This window comes from Manis pentadactyla, chromosome 15 (genome assembly GCF_030020395.1).
Source record: "Manis pentadactyla isolate mManPen7 chromosome 15, mManPen7.hap1, whole genome shotgun sequence".
Taxonomy (NCBI): Eukaryota; Metazoa; Chordata; class Mammalia; order Pholidota; family Manidae; genus Manis; species Manis pentadactyla.
The window spans coordinates 44,997,950-45,025,606 of record NC_080033.1 but is presented as its reverse complement, the minus strand read 5'-3'; the positions used below and the strand labels follow the sequence as shown (position 1 = coordinate 45,025,606).

Below are 27,657 nucleotides of genomic sequence, written 5' to 3'. Positions count from 1 at the left end.
GAAATCCTGCCATTTGCAAAGACACAGATCAACCTGGAGGATATTACACCAACTGTAATAAGCCAGATACAGAAAGATAAATACCACATGATCTCACCTACACATGGAAGCTAAAACAATCATACTCATAGAAGCAGAGAATAGAATGGGCTGCCAGGGGCCAAGGGGAGGGGGAAATGGGTAGATGGTGGTCAAAGTGTACACGGTTTTGGTTTGCAAGCTAAATAGGGCAGCATGGTGACTACAGTTCACAATACTATGTTGTATACTTGAAATTTGCTAAGAGTGTAAATCAAAAGTGTTCTCATCATAAACAAAAATGATGGTAACTATGTGGGGTGATGGATGATATCTTAACTAGTTTGGTCACAGGAATCATTTCACTGTGCACTCATATATCGAAACATCATGTTGTCCACCTTAAATACACAATTTTTATTTGTCAATTATAGCTCAATAAAGCTGAAAAAATGAGTGGGTTCTAATCCATTCTCTCAGTAATTGCTCTGTGACCTTGCACCAGTCACAGCTCTTCTCTCAACTCCAGTCAGCTCATCTCTAACTGAAGGGGTTGAACTGTGCCTTTGTCCTATGGGCCATCCGAGTGCTTCAGCAAGAAAAGCAGCTGAACATTTTTAGGTGGCTGAAATGAATAAGAATTAGATTTCAACCACGCTGCTGTTATTATTAAACGGCTACCCAATCAGACCTCTCTTTCATCCCAAATTAATCCATAATGATTTAAATCGTAACTTACAGTTTTGAAGGGCTTGCTTCTTCCTTTTTCCCATGTTCTTCCTTCAACCTGTTTGAGGCAAGTAGGGCAGGCGTTATTTCTCCATTATTCTCCTCTGGGGGGAATATACAGCTCTCACCCTAGGATCTCCACAGTCCAGAGCACCAGGTCCCCCAGCAACATCTCTGGAGGGCAACCATTACAAATTCTTATTCCTGGGCCCTATTCTCAATTTACTAAAAATCAGAATCTCTGAGATTGAGGCCCTTGGATTTGTTTGCATTTCTGACAAAACACCTTGAGGTGATTCTTCTACCCCCTAAAGTTGAGAATCACTAGTTTACAGAGAGACATCTGAGGCCCTATTATGTGTCGGGCACACACTAGCTGCTTTACACATATCCTTTCATTCAATTCTCAGAACAACTCAGTGAAGGATATTGGTTTTAAATAAACTTTTTATTTTGGAACAATTTTAGATTTATGGGAAAAGGTACCAAGATAGCAGTAATGGTATATCCCTCACCCAGTTTTGGTGGCCTCTATTGTTATTTACTTTGTTGTGGTTAGTTTGTCAAAACTTAAGAAAACAACACTGGTAACACTGTGTTAACTAAGCTCTAAAGTTTCTTCAGACTTCATCAGGGTTTGTCTGTTCCAGGAGTTAGTCGAGGAAACCACACCATGTTCAGCTGTTCTGTCTCCTTAGTCTCCTTCAGTCTGTGGTGGTTTCTCAGTCTGTCCTTTTTTATCATGACCTCGAAATTTTCGGAAGGACTGGTCAGGTATTTTGTAAAATGTTCCTCAAATTGGGTTTGTCTGATGCTTTTCTCATAATCATGAGGTCAGGGTTATAGGTTTGTTTGGGAAAGAATACGACAAAGGGGAAGTGTCTTTCTCATCACATGGTGTCAGGGGGCACATGATACCCAGACTACATCACTGGGTGATGTTAAGTATGTTTGTAATCCCAATTCAACTACTGAGGAAATAAAAGTTTATCAATCAGTGTTCTACAACTGCAAAGAGATGGAAATAGAGTTAAAGTTTCATTTCTCTGACATTCTGGGTACAGGTGGCCATTCCAGTTTTACCCTCCCCCCATAAAACTCTCCATTCCAGCTTGACTTGCCATCCCCTATATTGTTTTATGTTTCACTCAACCCCCAAGTTTTCCAACTCCTTCAGTGTTCTCAAATCCAATCTGTTCTGTGAAACTCTCTATAACCCCCAACATACACTTTGATGAAATCGGAAGCACACTAATTTCCAACTTGCATGTATTTTCTTAACTCCAGTCTAAGTTAAAATGGAATGATAACAGAGAGAAACCAACCTGCATGTGAATCCATTTGCTCCTGACCTGAATGACCTTGGTATCTCACCAACTGGTATCTTACCCTCTTCAATCCTCCACACTGTAATCAGAGGAATGCTTCTAAACTGCAAATCTAATTATACTAGTACCTTGCTTTTTAACTTTAATTGAAAACTTCCACTTTTCAATGTCTCCCATTATTTATAAATTAAAGCCCAAATGTCTGATCCTAACATACAAGGATTAACATTCATGATCTGACCCTTGTCCACTATTTCACCTCATCTCCAGCCATCACCTCACTCTCCACTCCACAATAAGCTGCAATTCCTCATGAAAAACTAAGGGAAATTTCTAAGTGCCCTGTGACCTTTCTGAGCTCTTTGCCTTTGCAACTACTCTGTTATCAATGAGGATGCCACTGCAGAAGATTCCAATTCAAACTGGCTGATAGAGGAGGAACAATAATAACACCACGTAACAGGAAGTTGAAAAGCAGGGATGGTTGTCCACAATCAACAATGTCATCAAAGACTTTGGTTCTCTTTGCTTTGCCATCCTCAGAAAATTTGATTTGCCCTCACACTGACTCCCTTTATAGTCACAAGATGGTTGCAGCAGTTCCAAGCATCCCTTCCAAACACAGCAATACCGAGAGACCAAAATAAAGTGCCAGCTCTTCCAGTCTTTCCCTCTTAAGGGCAAGAAACAGTTCCTAAAGCCCCCAACAGACCTCCTTTATATCTCATTGGCTAGAACTGGTTCATATGACCACCCCTAAGCTAAGCAAACGAGAGAAACAGACCCACCAGAACTGGCTTAAAACAATCAGCATTTAATCCTGATGGTAGGGATAGGGTCACTCTCCCTCAGAATAAGTAGCAGAGGAGACATCTGAGCAAATCTTGGCTCTTCAAGGAAGAAAGAAGGTAATGAGTGTTGAGTGGGTGGCCAGCAGTGTCTGCCACATTGTTGTGGTTGCCTGATCTACGTTGTCTACCAAGGAACTCCTTCTTATCCTTTAAGACCCAACTCAAATATTACCTCTTCCAGGAAGCCTTCTCTGATATCATCAAGCAGAATGAAATGCTTCATCTTCTGAGATCCCATATTACTATGTTCATACCTCTACAATAGCACTTACTACACAGTAAGGTAATTCTGCTACCTTCAAAAAAAGTGAAACCTTGGAAGAAAGGTCAATTCTATTGACCTTTTGAGGTCAACCTTGTTGAAGGAAGGAAAAGAGGAAGACAGTAAGGGAGGAAAGAAGGAAGGAAGTGAGGGAGGGAGATTTGAAGGGAAGAAGGGAGGAAGAAATAACAATTTCTCTGAGTCTCAAGGTGTTCACTGTAAAATAAGGGTAATTTTAATTCCTAATAGTTGTTTCAAAGATTAAATGGACTAATACACAAAGAGCACTCAACACAGTTCCTAACAGATAAGTTTCCTATGTATTTTTAGAGAACATGTACTCATCTTGTATTTTTTAAATACCATCCTTCCACCCTTCACACACATTTCCTAGTATAATGCCTCATACATGTATGGTTGCTCAATAAATGTGCTGACAGCTTGCTTCAATCTAAAAACAATACAATTACTGAAGCAATTAAACAACTAGCTCTGTTTGCCATGTCTTGACTTCCTTTATCAGATAGGATAAAATAACCTTTTAATAACATTTCTAAATTGTCTATTAACAGAACTCTTAACTGAGACTTTCCTACAACCATCCAGAACATTAGATCTGCACTCTCTGCTTCAGTGACCTTTCACTCGGCACCCTTTTGCTTTTCCACTCCACTCTCTTCAGTATTCTGGGCTTCATTTCAGATCTGTCCTTCTGAGGTATGCCTTCCTCCCCTTCCTAACACTTCTTTGTTGCTAAAAATAGGTGAGTCCCTTCAGAGCAAAAACACTTGGCAAATCAGTTAGCTTTTATTGGTACAGCTTTATATTGGTCTCTGCAAGATTGGGGGATGGATGGATTAAATAAAGGAAGAAACTCACCACCATCTCCTCTCCATGTACTCCTGCATTCCTCAAAGGAATTTATAAAACTTATGTAAAAATAGAAATACCATACTCATCAAAAATGCACAAGCTAAAGGATGCTAAGTGAGACTTTGCAGAATGTTAAAGAGTAAATAAAGCAGTCAGCTCAGATCACCAGAAACCATTTTGAGGAAACATGTGATTAAAGGGTCCCACATCCAAATCAAAGAACTGGGCCTGGAGCTACTGGTAACCATGATTTAACAAACATACTTCTGCAAGGAAAACTGGAGCATGTGACATGGCCAGTTTCCTTTAGACTATAATGGATATCTTTAGGACTTCTCTCACTGGACTGTCTTCTAGTGTGATACTGTTAGCTTGGCTTCTGCCTGTACTCAGTTCCTGTACATCCTGTCAGGTTTTGTGACATTAGCCATGAAAGTAGCATCAGTACATTACTTAAAATATTATTCTTATCTATTGGACATTTGCTTTGAAATGCTCCATTTCCCAGCAAGTGAAATAATTATATTAGGCACAATATTTAATCCTCTTCCCACCCAGTATATGTGTAGAATGAAAGTATTCATGTGAGTGGATCCTTATCTCTATGGGTATCAAGGCATGAACATGTTGTCACACACCTGTATACATCCATGCACAGATATGTATATATACATACTTCAACATATTTTACCACTCTGCACTTCTGAAACTCATCTCTGGAGTTGCATTGTCCTAATTTCTTTGAATTAAATAGCAAAATTGCAGCACAAACTAAAATTGCTCAGAGGCCTAAATTTAAAGGTAACTAGCCTAATTTAGGACTCAATTAAATCCTATTCTGTTTAATCTATTAGCAACTGTGTCAACCTGCTTGTCAACTATTCTCTTCTGATTCTTTTATCCTAAGCTCAAAAATCATTCTACCTTCTCGTTATTTTCTAGAGTTCATGCCAATTTCTCTGCCTGCTGTTCAGTATTTCACACATGTTCTTAGGGTCATAGTTCTCATAGTTTGATTTGTAGGCCTCTGGTTATCTGGCAAAAAGATTCTTTAGATGTATAAATAGTCCAAAAAATGAGTCACAGAAAAAGAATATGGGGATCAGGGAAAGGTGTGAAGAATTAGAAGTATTCTCCAGTAAAAACTGCTATTATTATAGATTCATAGAGCAGAATGAATAGATCAACATCCCAACAATATTCTCACTGATGAGTTATCCAGCTATTAACTTAACATCTCCAGATGCCTTCCAATCAGGACAACACTTTCTTGTACATCAAGGCCATATCTGTCTTACTGTAGTTTCTACCATTCAAGTATTTATCAAAAACCCTATAGTGGAAGATGGTGGCGTGAGTAGGGCAACGGAAATCTCCTCCCAAAACCATATATATTTTTGAAAATACAACAAATACAACTATTCCTAAAAGAGAGACCAATGGATACAGTACAATAGCCAGGCTACATCTACATCTGTGAGAATTCAGCATCTCATGAAGGGGGTAAGATACAAGCCGCGGCCCGGCAGGACCTGAGCACTCCTCCCACCCCAGCTCCCCAGTGGGAGGAAAGGAGTCAGAGCAGGGAGGGAGTGAAAGCCCAGGACTGCTAAACAACCAGCTCTAGTAATCCACACTGGGAGCACAGACACACACTGCATGGTGTGCTGGATATTAGAGAAACGGAAAAGCAAAATCTGCAAGCAGGTCCCCGCAACCAGCTCTCCTGGGACAAAAGAAAAGCAAGTGCTTTTTGAAAGTCTTAAAGTGACAGGGGCCTAACAGCTGGATGGAAGCATCCTGGCACACTCAGCCCAGCAGGCTGGGAATCACGGGGAACCTCAGGCACCCTAAACCCCTGGGTGGCAACACAGCCCTGAAGCACCTCATGGCAATAAGCAACCTGCCAGTCTTTCCCTGGGCCGGCGTGGTCACCGACACAGTGGCCCAGTAGCTGGAGAGTGGCCATGCATGCCCGCAGCAGGGAGCGGCCATGCACACCAAGGCAGCAGCAGAGCAGACCAGGAGCAGCCATGTGAGCACACAGCAGTGGAAGAGCAGCCCGGGAATGGCAGCGTGTGCCCACAGCGGTGGCGGAGCAGCTGGGGTGCGGCCACCCATGCCTGTGGCAGTGGCAGAGTAACCCAGGAGCAGTCGTGCCCCCAGCAGCTGCCCAGAATCTCCTGCTGGTGCGCAGCTGCCCAGCTCAGGCAGAAGAAACTGGGGCAAGGCACGAAGGGGTGCTGCTCTCGCAGGAGGGCACACCCGGTGTGCCTGCCACTCCCCACAGGGCTCTGGGGTACCCTGACGGTGACCCTGCTCATGGCAGCTTACGGGATTAATCTGGAGGCAACTCCAGGAGTGCAGGTAACTGACACAGGCAGGAGTGCAGGTAACTGACACAAGGTGACCAGCAAACAGGAAAGAACTTTGTTCTCCCAGCTGACACATGTGCTACCTGCCACATGTGCTGCTTGCCACACACGCCACCTGCCTACAGCTACCTCTATCACCATGAAAAGGCAGAAGAATTTGGTCCAGTCCAGAATTACTCAGACAACCCCCGAGAGAGGGCCTGGGGAGATAGATTTAACCAATCTTCCTGAAAAAGAATTCAAAATAAAGGTCATAACCATGCTGATGGACCTGCAGAGAAATATGCAAGACCTAAAGGAGCAAGTAGGGAGGGAGAATACAGAAATAAAACAATCTCTGGAAGGACTTAAGAGCAGACTGGATGAGTTGCAAGAAGCTGTTAACAGAATAGAAATCAGAGAACAGGAATATAGAGAAGCTGAAGCAGAGAGAGATCAAAGGATCTCCAGGAATGAAAGAATACTAAGAGAACTGTGTGACCAATCCAAATGGAACAATATTTGCATTATAGGTGCACTAGAAGAAGAAGAGAGAGAAAAGGGGATATAAATTGTCTTTGAAGAAATAATTGCTGAAGACTTCCCCAAACTGGGGGAGGAAATAGTCTCTCACACCATGGAAGCCCACAGAACTCCCAACACAAGGGACCCAAGGAGGACAACACCAACACAAATAATAATTAAAACGCCAAAGATCAAAGACAAGGACAGAATATTAAAGACAGCCAGAAAGAGAAAAAAGGTCACCTATAAAGGAAAACCCATCAGGCAATAATCAGACTTCTCAACAGAAACCTTACAGGCCAGAAGAGAATGACATGATATATTTAATACAATGAAACAGAAGGGCCTTGAACCAAGGATACTGTATCCAGCATGATTATCATTTAAATATGAAGGAGGGATTAAACAATTCCCAGACAAACAAAAGTTGAGGGAATTTGCCTCCCACAAACCACCTCTACAGGATATTTTAAAGGGAGTGCTCGAGATGGAAGTACTCCAAAGGTTAAACAGATGTCACCAGAGAAAATAAAATCACAGCAAAGGAAGCAGACCAACCAAATACTAATTAAAGGCAAAAAATAAAATCAACTACTCACAAAAGCCATCAAAGGAAACACAAAAGAGAACAAAATAAAACACCTAACATATAAAGAATAGAGGAGGATGAATAAGAAGGGAGAGAAATAAAGAATCATCAGACTGTGTTTACAATAGCTTAATAATAGAGTTAAGATAGAAGGCTAGATAGTAAAGTAGCTACCCTTGAATCTTTGGTAGCCATGAATCTAAAGCCTGCAATGGCAATAAGTACATATCTTTCAATAATCACCCTAAATGTAAATAGACTGAATGCACCAATTAAAAGACACAGAATAACAGAATGGATAAAAAAGCAAGACCCATCTATATGCTGCTTACAAGAGACTCACCTCAAACCCAAAGACATACACAGACTAAAAGTAAAGGGATGGAAAAAGATATTTCATGCAAACAATAGGGAGGAAAAAGAAGGTGTTGCAGTACTTGTATCAGACAAAATAAACTCCAAAACATAGAAAGTAACAAGAGATAAAGAGGGACATTACATAATGATAAAGGGCTCAGTCCAACAAGAGGATATAACCATTATAAATATATATGCACCCAACACAAGAGCACCAAAATATGTGAAATGAATACTAACAGAATTAAAGGAGGAAATAGAATGCAATGCATTCATTCCAGGAGACTTCAATACACCACTAACTCCAAAGGACAGATCCACCAGACAGAAAATAAGTAAGGACACAGAGGCACAGAACAACACACTAGAACAGATGACAGAACTCTGCACCCAAAAGTAGCAGGATACACATTCTTCTCAAGTGCACATGGAACATTGTCCAGAATAGACCACATACTAGGTCACAAAAAGAGCCTCAGTAAATTCAAAAAGATTGAAATTCTACCAACCAACTTCTCAGACAACAAAGGAATAAAACTAGAAATAAATTGTACAAAGAAAACAAAAAGGCTCACAAACACATGGAGGCTTAATAACATGCTCCTAAATAATCAATGGATCAATGACCAAATTAAAACAGAGATCAAGCAATATATGGAGACAAATGACAACAACAGCATAAAGCCCCAACTACTGCAGGATGCAGCGAAGGCCGTTCTGAGAGGAAAGTATACAGCAATCCAGGCCTGTTTAAAGAAGGAAGAACAATCCCAAATGAACAGTCTAAAGGCACAATTATTGAAACTGGAAAAAGAAGAACAAATGATGCCCAAAGTCAGCAGAAGGAGGGACATACTTAAGATCAGAGAAAAAAATAAATAAAATTGAGAAGAATAAAACAATAAAAAAGATCAATGAAACCAAGAGCTGGTTCTTTGAAAAATTAAACAAAATAGATAAGCCCCTAGCCAGACTTATTAAGAGAAAAAGAGAATCTTTACACATCAACAGAATCAGAAATGACAAAGGAAAAATCACGACAGACCCCACAAAAATACAAAAAATTATTAGAGAATACTATGAAAATCTATATGCCAACAAGCTGGAAAACCTAGAAGAAATGGACAACTTCCTAGAAAAATACAACCTTCCAAGACTGACCAGGGAAGAAACAAAAAATCTAAACAGACCAATTACCAGCAAAGAAATTGAATCAGTAGTCAAAAAACTTCCCAGGAACAAAACCCCTGGGCCAGATGGATTCACCGCTGAATTTTATCAGACATATAGAGAAGACATAATACCCATTCTCCTTAACGCTTTCAAAAAAATAGAAGAGGAGGGAATACTTCCAAACTCATTCTATGAAGCCAGCATCACTCTAATACAAAAACCAGGCAAACATCCCACCAAAAAAGAAAATTACAGACCAATATCCCTGATGAACATAGATGCAAAAATACTCAACAAAATATTAGCAAACCAAATTCAAAAATACATCAGGAGGATCATACACCATGACCAAGTGGGATTCATCTCAGGAATGCAAGGATGGTACAACATTCGAAAATCATCAACATCATCCACCACATAAACAAAAAGAAGGACAAAAAACACATAATCATCTCCATAGATGCTGAAAAAGCATTCAACAAAATTCAACATCCATTCATGACAAAAACTCTCAACAAAATACATATGAAGGGCAAGTACCTCAACAACATAAAGGCCATATATGACAAACCCACAGCCAGCATCATACTCAACAGTGAGAAACTGAAAGCTTTTCCTCTCGGATCGTGAACAGGACAAGGATGCCCACTCTCCCCACTGTTATTCAATGTAGTACTGGAGGTCCTAGCCACGGCAATCAGACAAAACAAATACAAGGAATCCAGATTGGTAAAGGAGAAGTCAAACTGTCACTATTTGCAGATGACATGATATTGTACATAAAAAACCCTAAAGACTCCACTCCAAAACTACTAGAACTGATATTGGAATTCAGCAAAGTTACAGGATACAAAATTAACACACAGAAATCTGTGGCATTCCTATACACTAACAATGAACTAGCAGAAAGTGAAATCAGGAAAACAATTCCATTCACAATTGCATCAAAAAGAATAAAATACCTAGGAAGAAACCTAACCAAGGAAGTAAAAGACCTATACCCTGAAAACTACAAGACACTCTTAAGAGAAAGTAAAGAGGACACTAACAAATGGAAACTCATCCCATGCTCTTGGGTAGGAAGAACTAATATTGTCAAAATGGCCATCCTGCCTAAAGCAGTCTACAGATTCAATGCAATCCCAATCAAAATACCAACAGCATTCTTCAAGGAACTGGAACAAATAGTTTTGGAATTCATATGGAACCACAAAAGACCCTGAAGAGCCAAAGCAATCCTGAGAAGGAAGAATAAAGCAGGGGGATATCGCTTCCCAACTTCAAGCTCCACTACAAAGCCACAGTAATCAAGACAATTTGGTACTGGCACAAGAACAGACCCACAAGACCAGTGGAACAGAATATAGAATCCAGATATTAACCTAAACATATATGGTCAATTAATATATGATAAAGGTGCCATGGACATACAATGGGGAAATGACAGCCTCTTCAACTGTTGGTGTTGGCAAAACTGGATAGCTACATGTAAGAGAATGAAACTGGATCACTGTCTAACCCCATATACAAAAGTTAATTCAAAATGGATCAAAGACCTGAATGTAAGCCATGAAACTATAAAACTCTTAGAAAAAAACATAGGCAAAAATCTCTTGGACATAAACATGAGCAACTTCTTCATGAACATATATTCCTGGGCAAGGTAAACAAAAGCAAAAATGAATAACTGGGACTACATCAAACTGAAAACCTTCTGTACAGCAAAGGACACCACCAATAGAACAAAAAGGCATCCTACAGTATGGGAGAATATATTCATAAATGACAGATCTGATAAAGGGTTGACATCCAAAATATATAAAGAGCTCATGCACCTCAACAAACAAAAAGCAAATAATCCAATAAAAAAACGGTCAGAGGAACTGAACAGACAGTTCTCCAAAGAAGAAATTCAGATGGCCAACAGACACATGAAAAGATGCTCCACATCACTAGTCAACAGAGAAATGTAAATTAAAACCACAATGAGATATCACCACACACCAGTAAGAATGGTCACCATCCAAAAGACAAACAACAACAAATGTTGGCGAGGATGTGGAGAAAGGGGAACCCTCCTACACTGCTGGTGGAAATGTAAATTAGTTCAACCATTGTGGAAAGCAGTATGGAGGTCCCTCAAGAAACTAAAAATAGAAACACCATTTGACCCAGGAATTGCACTTCTAGGAATTTACCCTAAGAATGCAGCAGCCCAGTTTGAAAAAGACAGATGCACCCCTATGTTTATTGCTGCACTATTTACAATAGCTAAGAAATGTTTATTGCTGCACTATTTACAATAGCCAAGAAATGGAAGCAACCTGAGTGTCCATCAGTAGATGAATGGATAAAGAAGATGTGGTACATATACACAATGGAATATTATTAAGCCATAAGAAGAAAACAAATCCTACCATTTGCAACAACATGGATGGAGCTAGAGGGTATTATGCTCAGTGAAATAAGCCAAGCAGAGAAAGACAAGTACCAAATGATTTCACTCATATTTGGAGTATAAGAACAAAGAAAAACTGAAGGAACAAAACAGCAGCAGACTCACAGAACCCAAGAATGGACTAACAGGTACCAGAGGGAAAAGGCCCAGGGAGGATGGGTGGGAAGGGAGGGAGAAGGAGTGGGGAAGAAAGGGGGCATTACAATTAGCATGCATCATGTGGAGGGGCATGGGGAAGGCTGTACAGCATGGAGAGGACAGGTAGTGATTCTACAGCATCTTACTACACTGATGGACAGTGACTGTAATGGGGTATGTGCGGGGAACTTGGTGATAGGGGAGTCTAGTAATGATAATGTTCCTCATATAATTGTAGATTAATGATAACAACAACAAAAAAAAAACCCTATAGTGGTTAACCATTGAGCCACTGACCCCTTTGAGAATCTAATGAAAATGATGGAGCCTCTTCGTAGAAAACTGGACATGCAAAAATAATTTTTCTTACAATTTTAGGGATCTCACAAGTCATGTGAAGTCCATCCATCCATGGATTCCCTGGTAAAGAATTCTCACTACTGTACTGAGCAGAGAAATGGAGGAGAAATAAGCCATGGTTTCCTCCTTCAGGAAGCTTACTTTCTAATAGCAAATGCTCGTGAAACATTTAATAGCAATAAGGCAGTATATGATAAAGAGCCCATCATATATTGAGGGACAGGAAATTCTACTCATGCCTCGATAGCAGGACAGAAGTCCTTGCAAATGGTCACCGTACATTCACATCCACAAGGGAAACAAAAGTCTTTTGCTGTGTTCCCAGAAGTATCATCTGATGGCACAGCACCGGGGAACTGAGGAGAGTGCTGATCATGGTTGGGCACAGGAGACTCAATAAATGTTTGGTGAATAAGCAAATGATCCAAGAATAAAATGCTCCTTCGCTCTGCAGAGGAGGAAGTAGAAAAGAATAATAAAAATATTTTTTAGCCTCTAAGCTTCCTTAGGAATAGCATTTCCATCTACCTCACCACTTAATCCAAAAATGTCAAACTCTTCCCAACCCAAAACAAACCTCAATGAGACATGTTTTAGATATGTTAAGAAAGGCAAAAAAGATGTGTCTAAGGTCACAAAAGCCAAACTTCAGAATAGAACCCAGAAGTTTTCTACTCCAATCATATCTCAGGAAGGGAGCACTGGCACTTCCATTTTAATTTCTTAATATTGATACCTTCCAACAGACAGCTTTCTGAGGAAGTGATTACTTTTCCTTGAGATCCAGATGTTACTCAGCTTTCATTATGAGGGCGACCTTGCAGGTTCAGTAAAGAAACTTCAAATAAGGTAACAGAAAAAACCTCTTAGCTTGTTCACAGTCATTTCTATTTGTGCTGTAAAAATTGCTATGTAATGAAACACAAAATGTTTTCTTTCAGCTTGGATTGTTGCTCTTTCGTTCTTTATGCATGTTACATATTGTAAGGATGTGTTTGGCATAGTTTTTACTTCAGCAAAAGGATCTTACTGAAAGACAAATAAAATCTAGCATGCCGGTCAAAAAAGTTAACACTTCATCAACTATAAATGAAATAGTCCTTTAGCCCTTACAATGTCTTTTCCTAGGCAAATCAGGAACCTAGTGTAATATAAAGAAGGCTCAGAAAGTATGAGTTCAAGTCCTGGCTCTACCACCCGATAATTGTGTGACCTTGATAATATCACCTAGTCTAGCTGAGCCTCCATTTTGTCACCAGTAAAACTGGGGTAATAAAACCTCCCCTTTTGACCTTGGGGGTTTGAAGTGAGGTTTATGAGTGGTAACATACTTGAAAGAAACAGCCCTTTTTTTGGGGGGGGAGTATCATTAATCTACAATTACATGAGCAACATTATGGTTACTAGACTCCCCCCATCATGAAGTCCCCACCACATACCCCATTACAGTCACTGTCCATCAGCATAGTAAGATGCTAGCGAGTCACTACTTGTCTTCTCCGTGTTGCACAGCACTCCCCAACATTGTGTCTACTTATCATAATACCCCTTTTTCCCCCTTATCCCTCCCTTCCCCCCACCTTCCCCAGTCCCTTTCCCTTCTGTGAGTCTGTTGTTGTTTTGTTCCTTCAGTTTTTAAGAAACAGCCTTTTTAAGGTCTGTATCAGTGTTAAGGCAATACAGTTTCACCTAGAAGCGATATTTACCTGGCAGTAGCTAGGTTTCTCTCTACTTGTGTAGTACCAGATGCTTGGGAGTCAAATGCTTGGAGCAAGTAGGTATGAGAAGTAAGATCACTGCTGTATATATCCCTCTTTGACCTTCTGGTCCTAACCAGCTAAACAGCATCTGTGTTGCCCCTGATTTCATGAGCATTCAAAGCTATTTATTTGAAAGGTAAGATACATTTAATTATCTGTTCCAAAGTCTAATGGCAGAATAAAAACAGTCGGCAACTGAATTCAGAGACTCCAGGTTCCTGGTTTAATATGCTATTATTCAATAGCCGATTAACAGTTATTAATGCACATTAGAATATAGGTACATTCTTACAATAGTGTTAATAAATGAACTTTATAAATGAGGAAATCAGTCCTTATTTTTTATGTTAACATATACAAAGTCAGGCAAGTTCAGAGAAACAGCAATTCAGAAGTATAATCCTGAACAGATGGCTGCTCTCCACATGCTATCTCTGAAGGGGACTTTCTTTCAAGGTAAATAGTAACAAATATTTCAGTGCTTTGTGTACTAAAATACAGATCTCACAAGAAGTTTTTTCCAGCATGAAACACTTTCTTATTAATCATATTTTTATGATAAAGACAAAAACTGGTTTGTGAGCTAGTTTAAGGCATATGCTGTCATTCTACCATTAAACTACTCTTATTACTAGATGACACATTCAGTTACTTCTAAGATATTTAAGTCATTTTAAATCTGCCCATTCTATCTCCCTCATTCCTGCACCTTAGTTACTAATAACATGAAGGTGCAAAAGTAGTTTGTCTCTTTTTAAAAATGTTCTTTCTATATCCAACAAAGTCTGAGTGTGTTTAAGAGAACAATATATATGGCTGTTTCATTAGCTCATTTACTCAGCAAGAGTATTTCTGGGACCTACACTATGAAAGTAAATGACTCAAGTCCCAATTCTGTTGCTGATTATGTGACATTAAAGACACCTCATAACTCTCCTTGCCTCATTTCCACCATCAGTATCTGACCTGCTCCCCTGACAAGCCCTTGTATGAACATGTCCATTCATTCATTCATGTATTCAGTAAATACTCACTGAGCCCTACTTTGTGCTAAGCGCCAGTACGGTGCTACAAATACGTCACTACACCAGACATGGGCCCCACCTCATGAACTTAATCTTAAAGAATCAACAGACAGAAACAAGAGTGAAAGGTCTTATTTGAACAGGAAAGTGAGAGACAGATATCCCAACTTGGTAGCCTTTAAGCTGTAGCCTACCTTTGCCCAAAGCTACAGGTGAGGCTACAGAGAAATGACATGGATAACAAGAGAAAAACTTTATCAAGTATTCAAAAAGGGACCACCTCATAACTATTTCATATCCATATTGGCTCAAAATATGAGTTAAAATAAAATCCAAAATGTTTCTTCCTCTAGGTATACTTTTCCTCCCATAATTGCTCATAGTGGCTTTTTTATTTTTGGAAGCTAGTGTTATAATAAAAATGTGTATGTAAGACTTTAAACAAAAGCACAGGATGATGTAACATTTTCTTTAGTCCTATGTTTCCCAAAACATGGTAGGTAGACTACTGAAAGATATAAAATTATTGTAATGTGTACCAGAAAAATTATACCCAGCACATAAAAACCACAATTTCACTGATACCTGGGCCTTGTATAAGGCAGTGCACAGCAATGTAACAGTCTACTTTACAGAGCCCATGTGAATTACAGGAACAAAGTTCACGTGTCCATGAATATTTCCAACCTCCAGACTTCAGACACAAGATGTCCAAGTGCCATCACTAACTGAATATCCTATCCTGAATGTCCACATATATTCCTGCAATCTTGTCTGAGATAGGCTATACTGTTACTGAAAACAACAGCTCCAGAAATACTCCTGGAGAAGTCTTCACTGGCTCAGCTTGAGTCACTTGCCCCTTAAAGCAAATATTGTGGCCAGTGGGATGAGGTTCTCAAACTGTCCAGGCCTAAGCTTTGTTGCCCCCTCTGGAACCTGGAGCAAATCCACCTAAACTGTATGGATTAACAATGGAGGAGATGTGGTTCCACAAAAGAAAACTGAGGAACTGTCCTTTGTATGTGTAATAAAAGTAATAACTCTTATATTGTAGTATTGTGGTACAGATTAAATGAGATAAAGAATGTATTGATTGTGCCTGAATGACCCAGTGAATGGCTCAAAGCAAGAGTTCAACAAATGGTGGTACTAGTAATAGTAATAATTATTATTGTTTGTTAATATGATTATTGCCAGTGTTAAAGTACTGGTTTTCCAGAACAGTTCTAGGGCCATATTTGTTAACTGGATTATTTTATCAACCTACAAATGAATGATAATTATTTGAATATAAACTTTACATTAAGGTGGCACTTCCTTCAATTACATCCGTAATTTGTTTACCATTTCCATGCATAATCCAGGTTCTCTGAACTACCACAATAAAATTTTCAGTGTCTCACCAAATAGTTTTTTGTCTCATTCTTAAGTAACATGTAGTTTTATCATGACATAATTTTATCTAAATGATTATGCACCAATAGTGTTAATATTTGTAGGAATGCTATATGTAACAATAAGTTACAATGTATTTTTCATAGAGCCCATAAGATATTATAAGTTAATTTAGTATTTAGTGTCAAAACTAAAAGTAGTGATAATAAATAAAACATCAGCAATACTTACTAATGTTGCTAGAACCTTTGCTTTTTAACAATCACATTATTCAGACAAAGAGAAGAGTTAAAACAAATATGAGAACTAAAAATAACAAAATTAAGCTGGTTATCCCTCTGTTGAACAAGGATAGTAGTGTATGCGCCCTTTAAATAACCCAATTAATTGAAGATTTATGATAGATTTGCATAAATTCACAAGTCAACCAAAATATTTCTAGTAAAACAATATATGAATAGAATTTATTTGGTTTATAATCTAATGAGTAAAGATCATCATCTATTAAGATTATCAAGTAAAGATACACATAACAAATACAAAACATTAAATAAATTATTTCAGTATATTAGGCCCTCAACAAAATATAAAAATAAATCAATTTTTAAAATACACATACAGTATACTTATTTTACCTTTATTACTGCAAACACTGACAAAGTTCAGGAGAAATGAGACAAAGGTGGGTGAAATATTGTCTAAATATCATAGATTTAAAATATTCAAGAATAAGTCATGGAAGGAATTTAAAAATCCTGGAACTATGCATAGTAATTACTGCTAATTTTTTTAAATGTAGCAGTAATTATCAGAGGAAACAAAGAAGGAACTCACCTTAAAGTGAAATCCCATCCGAACTGTCAAATAAATTAAGCAGAGGTGGCCAGTCTCCTACCTTTATGTAGTGAAGGCAGCTATTAAGTTCCCTGGGGGGCAACATTTCTGTTTGTGGCTTTTTTATGTTCTAGCACTTCCTCACCCTGAATCAGTTTCTTAGAAACACCAAATGCCAAATTGTGCATGTAAAGTATATATATACTTCGTTAGAAATATAAATTGACTTTCTACCGAAAACCTAAACTGAATTAAGAGAGGCAGTGGGGTTTTGCTTTTGGTAAAGTATTATGAGTTCCTTTTTCTTTCGAATATTTGCATCTATGTTCGTGAAGGATATTGGTCTGTAATTTTTTTTTTATTGTTATGTATCTGGTCCTGGTATCAAGGTAATGCTGGCCTCATAGAAGGAACTGGGAAGTATTTTCTTCTTTTCAATTTTCTGTATGAATTTGTGAGAATTGTTATTTTTTCTTCCTTAAAAGTTCGGCAGAATTCCCAAATGAATCCATTTGGGTCAGCCATTCTCTTCATGGGAAGATTTTTTAACTACAAATTCAATTTCATTAGCAGAGATATAGGGTTATTCAGGTTATCTATTTCTTCTTGAGTAAGCTTTGGTAGTTTGTGAATTTCAAAATGAATTTTTTTATTCACCTAACTTGTTGAATTTATTGGCATCGAAGTTGTTCATAATATTCCCTCATTGTCCTTATTAATATCAGCATAGTCTGTAGTGATATCGCCTTTCATATTTGTTATGAGTAATTTGTGATCTGTGTCTTTTTTTTCTTATCTATCTGGCTAGAAGTTGATCGATTTCATTGATCATTTCAAAGAACCAGCTTTTGATTTCAGTTATTTTTCTCTCTTGTATTTCATTGATTTTCATTCTGATCTTTACTATTTCCTTTCTTATGCATTGTTTGGGTTTAATTTACTCTTACTTTTTTGAGGTAGAAGGTTAAGTTATTAATTTGAAAATTTTCTTCCTTTCTTGTTTAGGTATTTCATCTATAAATTTCCCTCTAAGTACTGCCTTATTAACACTTAGCTAAAATCCCACAAATTTTTGTATATTGTGTTTTCATTTTCATTCAGTTCAAAATACTTTCTAAATTCCTTGTGATTTCTTCTGACCCACAGTGATTTAGAAGTATGTTATTTAATTTCCATATAATTGGGGATTTTCTAGACACCTTCTGTCACTGCTGATTTCTAATTTGACATCATTAGATATGGTTAGAGAACACACTTTGCACAATTTGGATATTTTTTAATGTAAAAAAGTGTATTTTATGGCCTAGAATATGTGCTTGAAAAGAATTTGCATTCTGCACTTGGTAAGTAAAATATTCTACAAATGTCATTCAGGTCAGGCTAGTTGACAGAGGTTTTCGTAACATATTTTTGTTGAGTTTCTATTTATTTAAATTATGAATCACTGAAAATGGAGTATTCAGAGCACCAACTATAATTGTGGATTTCTTCTTTAATTTCTGTCAGTTCTCTTTCATATAGTTTGAGGCTGTGTTATTATGTACATAAAAGGTTTGAATTGGTATTTTTTTTCTTTCTTTCTTTCTTTATTTTGTTTATTTATTTATTTTATTTTATTTTATTTATTTATTATTTTATTTTTATTTATTTATTTATTTTTTTGTGAGGGCATATCTCATATTTATTGATCAAATGGTTGTTAACAACAATAAAATTCTGTATAGGGGAGTCAATGCTCAATGCACAATCATTAATCCACCCCAAGCCTAATTTTCATCAGTCTCCAATCTACTGAGGCATAACAAACAAGTTCTTACATGGAGAACAAATTCTTACATAGTGAATAAGTTCTTACATGGTGAACAGTACAAGGGCAGCCATCACAGAAACCTTCGGTTTTGCTCATGCATTATGAACTATAAACAGTCAGTTCAAATATGAATACTCATTTGATTTTTATACTTGATTTATATGGGGATACCACATTTCTCTCTTTATTATTATTATTTTTAATAAAATGCTGAAGTGGTAGGTAGACACAAGATAAAGGTAGAAAACATAGTTTAGTGTTGTAAGAGAGCAAATGTAGATGATCAAGTGTGTGCCTGTAGACTATGTGTTAATCCAAGCTAGACAAGGGCAATAAAACATCCACGTATGCAGAAGATTTCTCTCAGAACGGGGGGGTGAGGCTCTAAGCCTCACCTCTGTTGATCCCCAATTTCTCACCTGATGACCCCCCTGCGACTGTGCCTGTCTTAGGTTGTTCCTCCCTTGAGGAATCTTACCCGTCTCTGGCTAACCAGTCATCTTCCGGGGCCATACAGGGAAATGTAAAGTTGGTAAGTGAGAGAGAACCCTTATTGTTTGAAATGGTCAGCTTTTTACTTCTTTGCATATTTATGCCCTGTAGCTTCTATACCCAGCATTTGTCTTGAGGTATCTTTACCACTTGGAAGAATTATGATACTCGGTAAATTTGATATGAGGCACAAATTCTATTTAAGGGTTGTAATTAGGAAGGAAGAAGAAAAGCTATAGAAGTAGCAGGCAGAAGAAAACATGGGAAGATTGATTCTTTCTTTGACATATCTTCTTGTAGAGTAACTTCAGCATGTATAGGTTTTAAGCTACTACTTAAATTACGCACACACATTAACATAATAGCAGTATAGTTACATAACCAAAGCATACCTGTAATTACCAGCCAACTCCAGTGAAACAAAGAAAACCAGTTAGGCACCTTAGGCATTTGTGAAAACTTATCTATGATATGGTGGATATTGTCCAACTGAACTTGAACAGCCTGAGAGAAATCAGACAAATTAAAACAACCCATTCTTGGGGAATGTTCACATCCCTTATGTTCTTTTAACAGTAAATAGTCTGTAGTTGTAAGATTTTGGAGTGCTACAATTTGCACTTCTCCTAATTCTTGATTGAGTTCCAACAGTATAGATCCAGTCAAATTTGTTGTTTTACTGTATGCACAGGCCAGCTTAGATATCTCCTTCCTCATTCCCATGGCAAGTCCAGGAACTGGTGGGATGAGTGCATCTACAGCTGTAGCAGTGCATGGATCTTTGTTGGGGTTTTTTGGTGATCATCTTCTGGCATGAGTCTTCCAGAGAGTGCTGATGTTGGAAGTTCTTTTTCATACCGTATCTTAGTTCATTTTCGGGGTAGCCGAATTAGGCTTTGATCCTCTGTATAAACACAAACAGACCCTTTGCCTACACTTTTATATGCCCTTTATACTCTTGTGTAGAACTCATTGGAGGTTACCACACAGGAACTGCCCTTTTTTTTTTGTTTTGGTATCACTAATGTACACTTACATGACGAATATTATGTTTACTAGGCTCTCCCCTATACCAGGTCCCCCCTATAAAACCCTTTACAGTCACTGTCCATCAGCATAGCAAAATGTTGTAGAATCCCTACTTGCCTTCTCTGTGTTGTACAGCCCTCCCTTTTCTCCTATACCCCCATGCATGCTAATCTTAATACCCCCCTCCTTCTCCCCCCCTTATCCCTCCCTACCCACCCATCTGCCCCAGTCCCTTTCCCTTTGGTACCTGTTAGTCCATTCTTGAGTTCTGTGATTCTGCTGCTGTTTTGTTCCTTCAGTTTTTCCTTTGTTCTTATATTCCACAGATAAGTGAAATCATTTGGTATTTCTCTTTCTCCGCTTGGCTTGTTTCACTGAGCATAATACCCTCCAGCTCCATCCATGTTGCTGCAAATGGTTGGATTTGCCCTTTTCTTATGGCTGAGTAGTATTCCATTGTGTATATGTACCACGTCTTCTTTATCCATTCATCTATCGATGGACATTTAGGTTGCTTCCAATTCTTGGCTATTGTAAATAGTGCTGCGATAAACATAGGGGGTGCACTGATCTTTCTCATACTTGATTACTGCATTCTTAGGGTAAATTCCTAGGAGTGTGTACATTGTGATTCATACAATCATAATTGTGATGCATTAAAAAAACCACTAAAATTTAAAAAAAAAAATTCCTAGGAGTGCAATTCCTGGGTCAAATGAGCATTTGATGGTCTGTTTTGAGCATTTTGATGTACCTCCATACTGCTTTCCACAATGGTTGAACTAACTTACATTCCCACCAGCAGTGTAGGAGGGTTCCCCTTTCTCCACAGCCTCGCCAACATTTGTTGTTCTCTGTCTTTTGGATGGCAGCCATCCTTACTGGTGTGAGGTGATACCTCATTGTAGTTTTAATTTGCATTTCTCTGATAATTAGCGAGGTGGAGCATCTTCTCATGTGTCTGTTGACCATCTGTATTTCTTTTTTTGAGAACTGTCTGTTCAGTTCCTCTGCCCATTTTTTAATTGGGTTATTTGTTTTTTCTTTGTTGAGGCGTGTGATCTCTTTATATATTCTGGACGTCAAGCCTTTATCGGATGTGTCATTTTCAAATACATTCTCCGATACTGTAGGGTTCCTTTTTGTTCTATTGATGGTGTCTTTTGCTGTACAGAAGCTTTTCAGCTTAATATAGTCCCACTTATTCATTCTTGCTGTTGTTTTCCTTGCCCGGGAGATATGTTCAAGAAGAGGTCACTCATGTTTATGTCTAAGAGGTTTTTGCCTATGTTTTCTTCTAAGAGTTTAATGGTTTCATGACTTACATTCAGGTCTTTGATCCATTTTGAGTTTACTTTTGTATATGGGGTTAGACAATGGTCCAGTTTCATTCTCCTACATGTAGCTGTCCAGTTTTGCCAGCACCATCTGTTGAAGAGACTGTCATTTCGCCATTGTATGCCCATGGCTCCTTTATCAAATATTAATTGACCATATATGTCTGGGTTAATGTCTGGATTCTCTAGTCTGTTCCATTGGTCTGTGGCTCTGCTCTTGTGCCAGTACCAAATTGTCTTGATTACTATGGCTTTATAGTAGAGCTTGAAGTTGGGGAGTGAGATCCCCCCTACTTTATTCTTCTTTCTCAGGATTGCATTGGCTATTCGGTGTCTTTGGTGCTTCCACATGAATTTTTGAATCATTTGTTCCAGTTCATTGAAGAATGCTGCTGGTGGTTTCATAGGGATTGCATCAAATCTGTATATTGCTTTGGGCAGGATGGCCATTTTGACCATAATAATTCTTCCTAGCCATGAGCATGGGATGCGTTTCCATCTGTTAGTGTCCCCTTTAATTTCTCTTAAGAGTGACTTGTAGTTTACAGAGTATAAGTCTTTCACTTCTTTGGTTAGGTTTATTCCTAGGTATTTTATTTTTTTTGATGCAATTGTGAATGGAGTTGTTTTCCTGATTTCTCTTTCTGTTGGTTCATTGTTAGTGTATAGGAAAGCCACAAATTTCTGTGTGTTGATTTTGTATCCTGCAACTTTGCTGTATTCCAATATCAGTTCTAGTAGTTTTGGGGTGGAGTCTTTAGAGTTTTTTATGTACAGTATCATGTCATCTGCAAATAGTGACAGTTTAACTTCTTCTTTACCAATCTGGATTCCTTGTATTTTTTTGTTTTGTCTGATTGCCGTGGCTAGGACCTCCAGTACTATGTTAAATAACAGTGGGGAGAGTGGGCATCCCCGTCTAGTTCCCGATCTCAGAGGAAATGCTTTCAGCTTCTCGCTGTTCAATAGAATGTTGGCTGTGGGTTTATCATATATGGCCTTTATTATGTTGAGGTACTTGCCCTCTATTCCCATTTTGCTGAGAGTTTTTATCATGAATGGATGTTGAACTTTGTCAAATGCTTTTTCAGCATCTATGGAGATGATCATGTGGTTTTTGTCTTTCTTTTTGTTGATGTGGTGGATGATGTTGATGGACTTTCGAATGTTGTACCATCCTTGCATCCCTGGATGAATCCCACTTGGTCATGGTGTATGATCCTTTTGATGTATTTTTTAATTCGGTTTGCTAATATTTTGTTGAGTATTTTTGCATCTACGTTCATCAGGGATATTGGTCTGTAGTTTTCTTTTTTGGTGGGTTCTTTGCCTGGTTTTGGTATTAGGGTGATGTTAGCTTCATAGAATGAGTTTGAGAGTATCCCCTCCTCCTCTATTTTTTTGGAAAACTCTAAGGAGAATGGGTATTATGTCTTCCCTGTATGTCTGATAAAATTCCGAGGTAAATCCATCTGGCCCGGGGGTTTTGTTCTTTGGTACTTTTTTGATTACCGCTTCAATTTCGTTGCTGGTAATTGGTCTGTTTAGATTTTCTGTTTCTTTCTGGGTCAGTCGTGGAAGGTTGTATTTTTCTAGGAGTTGTCCATTTCTCCTAGGTTTCCCAGCTTGTTAGCATATAGGTTTTCATAGTATTCTCTAATAATTCTTTGTATTTCTGTGGGGTTCGTCGTGATTTTTCCTTTCTCGTTTCTGATACTGTTGATTTGTGTTGACTCTCTTTTCTTCTTAATAAGTCTGGCTAGAGGCTTATCTATTTTGTTTATTTTCTCGAAGAACCAGCTCTTGGTTTCATTGATTTTTGCTATTGTTTTATTCTTCTCAATTTTATTTATTTCTTCTCTGATCTTTGTTATGTCTCTCCTTCTGCTGACCTTAGGCCTCATTTGTTCTTCTTTTTCCAATTTCGATAATTGTGACATTAGATCATTCATTTGGGATGTTCTTCCTTTTTAAAATATGCTTGGATTGCTATATACTTTCCTCTTAAGACTGCTTTTGCTGTGTCCCACAGAAGTTGGGGCTTAGTGTTGTTGTTGTCATTTGTTTCCATATATTGCTGGATCTCCATTTTGATTTGGTCATTGATCCATTGATTATTTAGGAGCGTGTTGTTAAGCCTCCATGTGTTTGTGAGCCTCTTTGCTTTCTTTGTACAGTTTATTTCTAGTTTTATGCCTTTGTGGTCTGAAAAGTTGGTTGGTAGGATTTCAATCTTTTGGAATTTTCTGAGGCTCTTTTTGTGGCCTAGTATGTGGTCTATTCTGGAGAATGTTCCATGTGCACTTGAGAAGAATGTATATCCTGTTGCTTTTGGTGTAGAGTTCTATAGATGTCTATTAGGTCCATCTGCTCTACTGTGTTGTTCAGTGCTTCCGTGTCCTTACTTATTTTCTGCCCGGTGGATCTATCCTTTGGGGTGAGTGGTGTGTTGAAGTCTCCTAGAATGAATGCATTGCAGTTTATTTCCCCCTTTAGTTCTGTTAGTATTTGTTTCACATATGCTGGTGCTCCTGTGTTGGGTGCATATATATTTAGAATGGTTATATCCTCTTGTTGGACTGAGCCCTTTATCATTATGTAGTGTCCTTCTGTATCTCTTGTTACTTTCTTTGTTTTGAAGTCTATTTTGTCTGATATTAGTACTGCAACCCCTGTTTTCTTCTCGCTGTTGTTTGCTTGAAATATGTTTTTCCATCCCTTGACTTTTAGTCTGTACATCTCTTTGGGTTTGAGGTGAGTTTCTTGTAAGCAGCATATAGATGGGTCTTGGTTTTTTTATCCATTCTATTACTCTATGTCTTTTGATTGGTGCATTCAGCCCATTAACATTTAGGGTGACTATTGAAAGATATGTACTTATTGCCACTGCAGGCTTTAAATTTGTGGTTACCATAGGTTCAAGGTTAGCCTCTTTAGTATCTTACTGTCTAACTTAGCTCGCTTATTGAGCTGTTATATACACTGTCTGGAGATTCTTTTCTTCTCTCCCTTCTTGTTCCTCCTCCTCGATTCTTCATATGTTGGGTGTTTTGTGTTGTGCTCTTTCTAGGAGTGCTCCCATCTAGAGCAGTACCTGTAAGATGTTCTGTAGAGGTGGTTTGTGGGAAGCAAATTCCCTCAGCTTTTGTTTGTCTGGGAATTGTTTAATCCCACCGTCATATTTGAATGATAGTCGTGCTGGATACAGTATCCTTGGTTCAAGGCCCTTCTGTTTCATTGTATTAAATATATCATGCCATTCTCTTCTGGCCTGTAGGGTTTCTGTCGAGAAGTCTGATGTTAGCCTGATGGGTTTTCCTTTATAGGTGACCTTTTTCTCTCTAGCTGCCTTTAAAACTCTTTCCTTGTCCTTGATCTTTGCCATTTTAATTATTATGTGTCTTGGTGTTTTCCTCCCTGGATCCTTTCTGTTGGGGGTTCTGTGTATTTCCGTGGTCTGTTCGATTATTTCCTCCCCCAGTTTGGGAAAGTTTTCAGCAATTATTTCTTCCAAGATACTTTCCATCTCTTTTCCTCTCTCTTCTTCTTCTGGAACCTCTATAATACGGATATTGTTCCTTTTGGATTGGTCACACAGTTCTCTTAACATTGTTTCATTCCTGGAGATCCTTTTATCTCTTTCTATGTCAGCTTCTATGCGTTCCTGTTCTCTGGTTTCTATTCCATCAATGGCCTCTTGCATCCTATCCATTCTGCTTATAAACCCTTCCAGAGTTTGTTTCATTTCTGCGATCTCCTTTCTGGCATCTGTGATCTCCCTCCGGACTTCGTCCCATTTCTCTTGCGTATTTCTCTGCATCTCTGTCAGCATGTTTATGATTCTTATTTTGAATTCTTTGTCAGGAAGACTGGTTAGGTCTGTCTCCTTCTCTGGTGTTGTCTCTGTGATCTTTTTCTGCCTGTAGCTTTGCCTTTTCATGTTGATAGGAATAGTTTGCAGAGCTGGCACGAGTGACGGCTGGAAGAACGTCCCTTCTTGTTGTTTTGTGGCCCTCCTCTCCTGGGAGAACAGCGACCTCTAGTGGCTTGTGCTGGGCAGCTGCGCGCAGACAGGGTTTCTGCTTCCTGCCCGGCTGCTATGGAGTTTATCTCCGCTGTTGCTGTGGGTGTGGCCTGTTTCGGGCCTCTGCTCCAAAGTGGTGGAGTCGCTTTGGAGGGGGAGCGGCCTGGAGGCTATTTATCTCCGTAAGTGGCCTCCCTGCTCCCTGCAGCCTTGGGGTTAGGGTGCCCAGAGATCCCCAGATTCCCTACCTCTGGATTAAGTGTCCCACTCTGCCCCTTTAAGACTTCCAAAAAGCACCTGCCAAAACAAAACGACCACAAAAAAACAAACAAACAAAAAAAATTTAAATTAAAAAAAAAAAGTGGCCCCTCATTTTTCTTTATTCTCTGGCACCAGCCTCAGGCATCTGCTCACCGGTCTTGCTGCCCTGTTTCCCTAGTATTGGGGGCCCTATCCCTTTAAGACTTCCAAAAAGCACTTGCCAGAAAAAACAGCAAAAGAAAAAAAAAAAATGGCCGCGTGCTTTTCTGGTGTCCTCTGGCGCCAGGCCACTGGTGCCCGCTCACTGTTCTTGCTGCCCTGTTTCCCTAGTATTGGGGGCCCTATCCCTTTAAGACTTCCAAAAAGCGCTCGCCATAACAAAACAGCAAAAAAAAAAAATGGTCCCTCGCTTTTCTTATGTCCTCCGGCACCTGGCCTCTGGTGCCCGCTCACTGTTCTTGCTGCCCTGTTTCCCTAGCATCCAGGGCCCCCTGGGCACATACTGTGTCTGCGCTCTGGCCCGGATGGCGGGGGCTGGGTGCTCGGCAGTCCTGGGCTCCGTCTCCCTCCCGCTCTGCCTATTCTTCTCCCGCCGGGAGCTGGGGGGAGGGGCGCTCGGCTCCCGCGGGGCTGGGGCTTGTATCTTACCCCCTTCGCGAGGCGCTGGGTTCTCTCAGGTGCGGATGTGGTCTGGATATTGTCCTGTGTCCTCTGGTCTTTATTCTAGGAAGGGTTGTCTTTGTTATATTTTCATAGATAGATGTGGTTTTGGGAGGAGATTTCCGCTGCTCCACTCACGCCGCCATCTTCCGCCCCTCTGGTATTTTTTTCTTAATGAATTATCCCTTTATCATTATGAAATGACATTTTTCTCCTTCATAATATTCTTTGTTCTGAAATCTACTTTGTCTGATATTCATTAGCCCCTTTAACTTTGTTTTGATTAGTGTTAGCATGCCATCCTTTTATTTTTTAAGCCTACTTGTGTCTTTATATTTCAATTGTGTTTCTTATGAAGAGTATATTAAGTTGGGCATATTTTGAACATTTGATCTGACCAGCTCTCCCTTTTAATTGGGGTGTTTGGACCATTTACATTTAATGTGACTACTGATATTATTAAATTTAACTCTATAGTCTTGCTATTTATTTTCTGTTTGCCCCAATTGTTCTTTTTTTCTCTTTTCCTCTTTCTCAGGCTACTTTAGGATTAACTGAGTACTTTTTATTATTCCATTTTATTTCCTTTTTTGACTTATTAGCTATAACTCTTATTTTACCATTTCAGTAGTTGTTTACAGTTTATAGTATAGTCACAGTATAGCTTCCTGTGATATATTAATTAACATATAACAGCTTTAAATTTTGTAGTTCCATTCTCCCCTCCTAACTTTTTTGTCATATTTTTGATGTATGCTATAAACGCCACATTATTATTTATGCTTAGACAATCATTTTTTAAAGATTCACATAAACAAAAAATCTTATCTATTTACCCATGTAATTACACTCTCTGGTGCTGTTTATTTCTTTATGTAGATCCACATTTCCACTTAATGCTGTTTTCCTTCTGGCTAAATGTCTTCATTAGATTTTTTCCCTAGTAGTATGGGTCTACTGGTGATAAATACTTTCAGCTTATGTATTTCTGAAAATGTTATTATTTTGCCTC

The 27,657-nt window shown here is 38.7% G+C and overlaps 1 long non-coding RNA gene across 1 annotated transcript; it reads right to left on the bottom strand.

Moving 5' to 3' along the window:
- Positions 1-508: 508 nt before the first annotated feature.
- On the bottom strand, positions 509-26,779 carry LOC130681001 (uncharacterized). Its single transcript, XR_008994032.1, has 3 exons — positions 26,634-26,779; positions 758-921; positions 509-643 (listed from the first exon to the last, which is right to left on the bottom strand). It is a non-coding gene; the product is annotated as an uncharacterized LOC130681001 (long non-coding RNA).
- Positions 26,780-27,657: the final 878 nt, after the last annotated feature.